Source organism: Microtus ochrogaster, linkage group LG4, assembly GCF_000317375.1.
Source record: "Microtus ochrogaster isolate Prairie Vole_2 linkage group LG4, MicOch1.0, whole genome shotgun sequence".
In the NCBI taxonomy this organism is placed as follows: Eukaryota; Metazoa; Chordata; class Mammalia; order Rodentia; family Cricetidae; genus Microtus; species Microtus ochrogaster.
In genome coordinates this window covers 61,168,694-61,175,416 of record NC_022030.1, presented here as the reverse complement: position 1 = coordinate 61,175,416, position 6,723 = coordinate 61,168,694, and positions in this window count along the sequence as shown.

Here is a 6,723-nt window from a genome sequence, read left to right as displayed (position 1 = left end):
GCTGCCAGAGCACGCCATGGCTGGAGCTATGGCAGAAAACAGGCAGAATGCCCCTTAACCACGCCAAATCCAGCAGCAGTAACCACATGGTTTTGCAAGCATGAACACACAAGTGTTATAGGATTATAGATGCTTGCACCATAGTTCCAGAAAGCTGCTGAGGTCAGTCAGTATGTGGAAGGGTCAGAATCCCCACACAAAAAAAAAAAAGCCCTAGGAGCCATTGCATAGTGCTACAGAGGCGAAGCCTAAGTTACCATGGGTTTATGTCTGTCCTGCTGGATTTCTATATTGTTTGGGTCTGATTTTTCTTTGCACCTTTCCCCAGCAGTTTTCTTCAGTGCCATCATATAATGGAAGTATGTAACTCATGTTTTGATTTTATAGATCAGAGTTTAGTGAATATCTTGATTCTTAGAAGAGACTCTGTCCTTTTGAACTATAGCAGAGCTGTTAAAACTCTGCAGACTGAGGTGGCGCTATTAGGAGGTGTGGCCTTGCTGGAGGAAGTGTGTCACTGGGGTGGACTTGAAGGTGCCAGATGCTCAAGCCATGCTCAGTATCACTCTTTCCCTGCTGCCTGCGGATCCAGATGTAGAATTATCAGCTATCTCTCCAACACCATGTCTGCCTGCACACCACCATGCTTCCCACCATGATGATAATGGACTAAGCCTCTGAGACAGTAAGCCAGCCCCAATTAAATGTCTCTTCACAGTGGTGGAACCCTAACTAAGACGCAGACATTGACACAGGTTGAAATAAAAACATTTTTCATTATGAGAAAAACCATAAATCTTTGATGAGGAGGAATAAAATGTTATGACCAAAAATGGCTGTGTTTTGGTATCAAATTAATAAGGGGTAGACTTTTTTATTTTGAGGCAGTTTCTGTAACTGTTCTGGCTGCTCTGGAATTTGCTCTGCAGGCTGCCTTGAAACTTACAGAGTTCTGCCTGCCTCTGCCTCCCAAGTGCTAGGACTAAAGGCATGCACCACCACACACCTGACTTAAAGGGTAGACTTTTGGTGATTGATCTTCACTCTCAACTTGACAAAGATTTAGAATCACTGAGGAGACACATTTCTGAGTGGGTCCGTGAGTGTTTCCAGAAAGGGTTAACCAGACCCAATAACATATTGAGGCGTGGGGCATTATTAGCATTTTTCTCTCCACGATCTCTGACTTTGGATGCAGCCTGGCCAGGTGACATACCTGCCTTTGCCATGGCGTGTTGCCTCAAACCGTGAGCCAAACTAATCCTTTCTTTCTGGGAGTTGCTCCGCTTTGGGTCATCACCGTCACAGTGGTGAGAAAAGTAACTCCTGTCCCCAGCATTCCTCTGCATTAACTACTGTAAGACCGGCCATGCATTCATGGGAGTCTCACAGATTGGGGCCAGGCAGTGGGAAGGGAACCAGGTATCGAAAGAAAACAAAGCAAGGGCACCTAGGGACGCAGCTGGAGCAGCTCATCAGCCTTGCTAAGTCACTCCTTTGGCACATGCTATCCCTGTGTCCCCATTTATTTGGAAAATCCTGAGAGCATGGCAGTATGAAAAGGTTGGGTGTTTGCCTTGTCAAAGGCATTGATAACCTTAGGTAATGTGATTTAATCACCTTCTGGTGGCCAAATGAAGATCTAAATTTCCTCTGAACATATAGTGATTTAAAAGGGAAGCTCTCAAAGCACCGTGGAAGTGGTTGTGTACTTTTATTTAAATACCTACAGACAAGCTAAAGCTAGTGAAGAAATGTTCCCAGTGGAAATGGTTGACAGCATTCTCCCAGATGAATTGAGGTATTGAGAAGCAAGCAGGGTTTGATTTTGTTCCTGACATTTCTTCAAGGAATGAGTGGGTCTTAGTGAAGAGGCCATGTGCAGTCACCACCCCTTCCCTGGACCAGAGCACATGCATCCCAGGTCAAGCTGTGACTTCTCTCCTGGGTGGAGTTGTAGAAAAACCCTTCACAGAGAGAAAAAGAGGAACCAGACATTTTTCCATGTGTGAATCCCATGATGGGGGAGCGATTGCCAAGACCAGTCTGGACTTCATTATTTTCTCCCAGTCATGTGCCTGAGCACAGTCTCCAAGAAGAGCAATTCAGGACACTGAGAAAAATGCCTGGTTATGGCTAAGGTGATAAGGACCCATCCACGGTGTCCTGTGTCTGCTACAGAACTCGGTGGAAAAGCTAGAGTAGGAATGTGGGTCAGGAAATCCAGTCCACCGCCAGCCTCACTCACACATACCGGCCGCCTCTTCATAGAATCCTGGCTTCGGTTAGACATCATTCAGGATTTTCCACCCTTTTCACAGGTAACCTGGGAGGAAATGCAGGAAAGCAGTACTTTGTGCTCGGTCTTGCCTATTTTTGCCTACTTTTGGAGTTATTTTCCGTTGTTGACATGATGACATGCTTGGGTGCTGTGCTTGCTGTGAGGTAAGGCTGCGGCTGTCTGCAGGGAAGCTTTGCTCCTCTCCCACCTTCCCCCTCCTCCATGTTTCAGAAGGGCTTGGATAAGGAAGACAGCCCTGCATGCTGCTGAGGCTATCTAGAAGGTAAGGTATCCTCAACATGCAGGTAACAGGGCCCACACTGGATTCTGGGGCCCTCTTGTAGTCTGTGAACTTAGAAGAGGCAATCTAAACATATATTACAATTTAAAATGATAAAAACACACATGTCCTGTTTAAAGTATCCCAGTCAGTTTATGGCTGGCATGAAGGAGCTCCAGCTGGGTGTCAATGACAAGTCCCTCACTGTGAAGAAGTGCAGGGACCTCAGCTGGTTTGGCCCACCATTATCTTCAGGACACGTCGGCCTTCACATCCAAAAGGTGTGGCCCATCGTTGACAGCAGCCCAGGCTAGCGCAGCCCCCTGTTGTCTGTCCACAGAACACTGACTCTAAGCACTGTGTTCCGCATTTTGTCCAAAGTCCTGGTAGGAAAAAGGATTGTCATGGGAAGTTTCTATAGCACTGATTGTCCAAGCATGTCCTGACTCTGAGCTGGATGCTGCTCAGAAGCCTCAGACCTACTGAGTCAAAACTTGCATTCACCAAGACCCAGCTGAGTCTTGAGCCCCATGAAACCTGAAGCCTGATGTGGTTGCTTTCAGGGTTTTCCACCTCTCCACTCTAGATTTGTGTTTATCTGGGGGGCTGTACCCCATAGCAGAAAGCATAAGAAGGTGCCTTAGGATATTGAACTATATTTTTCTGTTAAAATATAGAGAAAGATATCTCCCACATTACCAACCAATGTTTTAAAATAAGGAATCCTCTTCCTTGCCATGAGAAATCCCTCAGGTCTCTGTGTCTGGAGATTTGTCTTGTGGATCCCAGCTGCCTCTCCAGTTGTTGTTTCTGGCATTTTCTCCAGGGCATAAATAGCCAAATGTAGAATCCAGCAAATGTTCACAAGAATACTCTTCATTTCTTCTGATGTATGCCACTTTTTCCTCCCTTTTATTTCCCCCTCCACACTGCCTTTATGACTTTCTTTTTCAAAAATGTACTTCTGTAGATACCTTCCAGACCTTTGTTAGCACTGTAATGGTTTAAGTAAAATGCTGCAGGTCCCCTGAGAGGCACAGTGGCAGAAATGCTGCAGGTCCCCAAGTGGTGGCAGTAGGCAGTGAGCCATGAGACCATGCCACAGGTCCCTGAGCAGTGGCAGGCAGTAGGCAGCAAGTCCCGAGACCATGGCAGGCCACAAAGGCAGCTGGGTCCCAGGAAGGAAGCCACAGGACAGGTGAAAGACCGAGATGGATAGGCACACCATACAGAGTGAATATGAATATTTATTTAGTGGGTTATGGAAAGGAAGGGGAGAAGAGGAAGAGCAGAGAGAGAGGCAGAAGAGAGAGAGAGAGAGAAACAAGAGGGAGAAGGGGAGAAGTAGGGAGAAGGGAGAGACACAAGCTGCCTCTTTGAGAGAGAGAGAGACAGACACAGAGAGACAGAGACACAGAGAGAGACAGAGATGGAAAGGAAGGGACTCAGGCTGGAAGCTGAAGATCAGCTTGAGTGAATGGGGGAGGGAGTGGGTGTGGTTTGATGGCTTTTCTCTTAAAGGGACAGGACAGACCATTACAAGCTCAAGAGGGGGATACATTAATAAATCCATGCCACTGATGAAAGCTAGAAATCTTCTCTGATAGCAATGTGTCCATAGGTCTGCGATAGTTAATACTGACTCTGTCATCCAGGAGATGATGGATCTCTAGATGGGTCTGTAAGGGAGTTTCCAAACAGATACAACTGAGGAGGGAAGCTGCACCCTGGATGTGGGCAGCATTGTCCTCTGGGTCTGGATTGGGAGCTGAGACTGAGAAACAAGGAAGAAGTGCACTGAGCTGAACCCGGCTCTCACCTCGCTGCCTCCTGATGTGGATGCAGTACGACCAGCCACCTCATGCTCCTGCTGCCCCTGCCTTTCCATGGCAATGGACTGTGTCCCTCTTCAACTGTGAGCCAAACAAGCTTTTCCTCCCTTAAGTTCCTTGTTACTGGGGCAGGGGATGGGGGGGGGGTTGTGGTGAGCCCACAAGTATTATACAGTAAATGTACAGCTGACAGATCTATTAGACTAATTCATAGAAGTATGGACACCCCATATGGAGAACCCATTCAGCAGAGCTGCAGAAACACTTTTCTTTTGGATAAGTCACTGTCATTTCTGTGAAAGTACTGTGAAATCATGGCATTTCTCCCTTCAAAATGGGATTCATTCCTCAACAGTGTAACTTCCTCCTGCATGGGCAATGGAATGACCTAACAGGAAGCCTTAGAACGGTATCATTCGCTCTTTGTTTTAACAGTCAAATTTACATAGAGTCAATCCCCCACAATTATGTTAGCTAACACGCAGCAAATTTCAAAAAGTGCCCTTTCCTACTGGGCTTGGATGAGTCCAGGATTCTGGAACATTTAGTAACTTTAATGGTTTGAAATGTCAGGTATTTCCCCTTGGATACTGGCTCTTCCTGGGTGGTGTCACCTGTTCCTGGAGCACTGCTTTGTCAGGTTCTACCTGCTTTTCTGTGATTCTGAAATGCATGTTGATATCATTGTTTTTGCCCATGGAATTTTTTAACCCTGTCTGTAAAACACTAAAAACCTAATGGAGATCACCCTTTCTTCTTCTCTCTGCTTCTTCACCCAAAGGACTAAAGAACACGTAGAAGTAACATGCTTGAGTTAATTCATTTACCCTCAGATCTTTGCCATAGATGCCCTGCTCTTAACCTTGAGGGGGTGCTGAGGTTGGTACTCAAAGCCCCCATAGGGCATATGGAACATGTGGTTGTTGCGGAAAAAAATACCCGCTTCCAGATCCCGACCTGGGAGAGGGGCTTGGGGCAGGAGAGCTTCCTGAGTCTCATAGCACCAATGACATTACCTGGCTCGGGCAGGAAGGAAACACGGAACAAGCAACAAACCTGCTTAGGAGTTTATTAGAGGGGGCATGTACAGGTCTGGTGAATCAGTGTGCAGAGGGAGAGAGAGAGAGAGAGAGAGAGAGAGAGAGAGAGAGAGAGAGAGAGAGAGAGAGAGAGAAGGGAGAGACAGAAGCTGCTTCTTCGAGAGGGAGACAGAAAAGGAAGAGACTCAGGCTGCAAGCAGGAAGGAAGATCTGCCTGCCTCAGCGGATGGGGGAGGGAGTGGGTGTGGCTTGTCTTCTAAGGAGACAGAACAGATCGTTACACTGTCTACTTAGCCTCTTGTCTCTTGTTCTGGTCCTGCCATCACTCAGATGAAGGTCCTTCCTTCTTCTTCTCAGGGCACTGCCTTTGTCCACTGAAATCTCTGTTCCTGGGATGTTGTGTGTGCCACGATACCAACACACAAACTTCCCCAGTGGTGCTTTTCCACTTGATCTGCTCAGCTATGCTCACGCATGAGGTTCTAGTGGGGTCGTATCTTTCTTCTTCAAAGGACCTGGCACCCATCCCTCTGGGATCTATCAGTAGGAATGGGCTCCCAGGGTGGGGATCCACTCTCTTTAACAGGCTTCCACTAGGGGCCTGAAGGACCAGACTGACCCAAGATGCCTGCACTCTCTTGATCTGCAGGGGGCACCAGAGGTCCACGGGCAGATCACAAACTGCCCATTGGGTGTCCTGGGCCCCACCCTCCCCAGGCTACAAGCTGCCCCATTGCATGTTCCTGACCCCCACCCTCCCTCTTCCCTCCTTGTGAAGGATTCCTCTGCTTTTGCTTTCTGCACCTGGCTCACTTCCCAGCAGTCTCCTGCTGCCCAAGAAGGCACCTGAAACAAGGCCAGCCTGTTGAAGGTTGAACAAACAAGAAGCCTGTGACTCAAGCCGGGTGAGGCAGCCTCCACATGGAGCAGAACTGAGCCAAACCACACGAGCCTCCTTCTGGAGACCTGAGCTATGGGGGATGACTGGAGGCTGGCACGTCTCACAGATGGGAAACTGGAGAGAAGAAACATGTGTGCTCTGTGGTCCGCATGAGGCCAAAACAGATGTCTGACTGTGGGAAAGCACATGCGTGTGTGCGTGTGTGTGTGTGTGTGTGTGTGTGTACGTCTGTGCGTGTGTACGTATATAATGTGTGTGTGTGTAAGTCAACATGCATGCGTGTATAAATGAGTGAAGGGAATCTGTGTATATGTGTGTATGGGCTGCATTAATGCACTGTGTGGGGATGCTGACGTACCCCGGTTTTCCTCACCTTGTATTACCCTCTC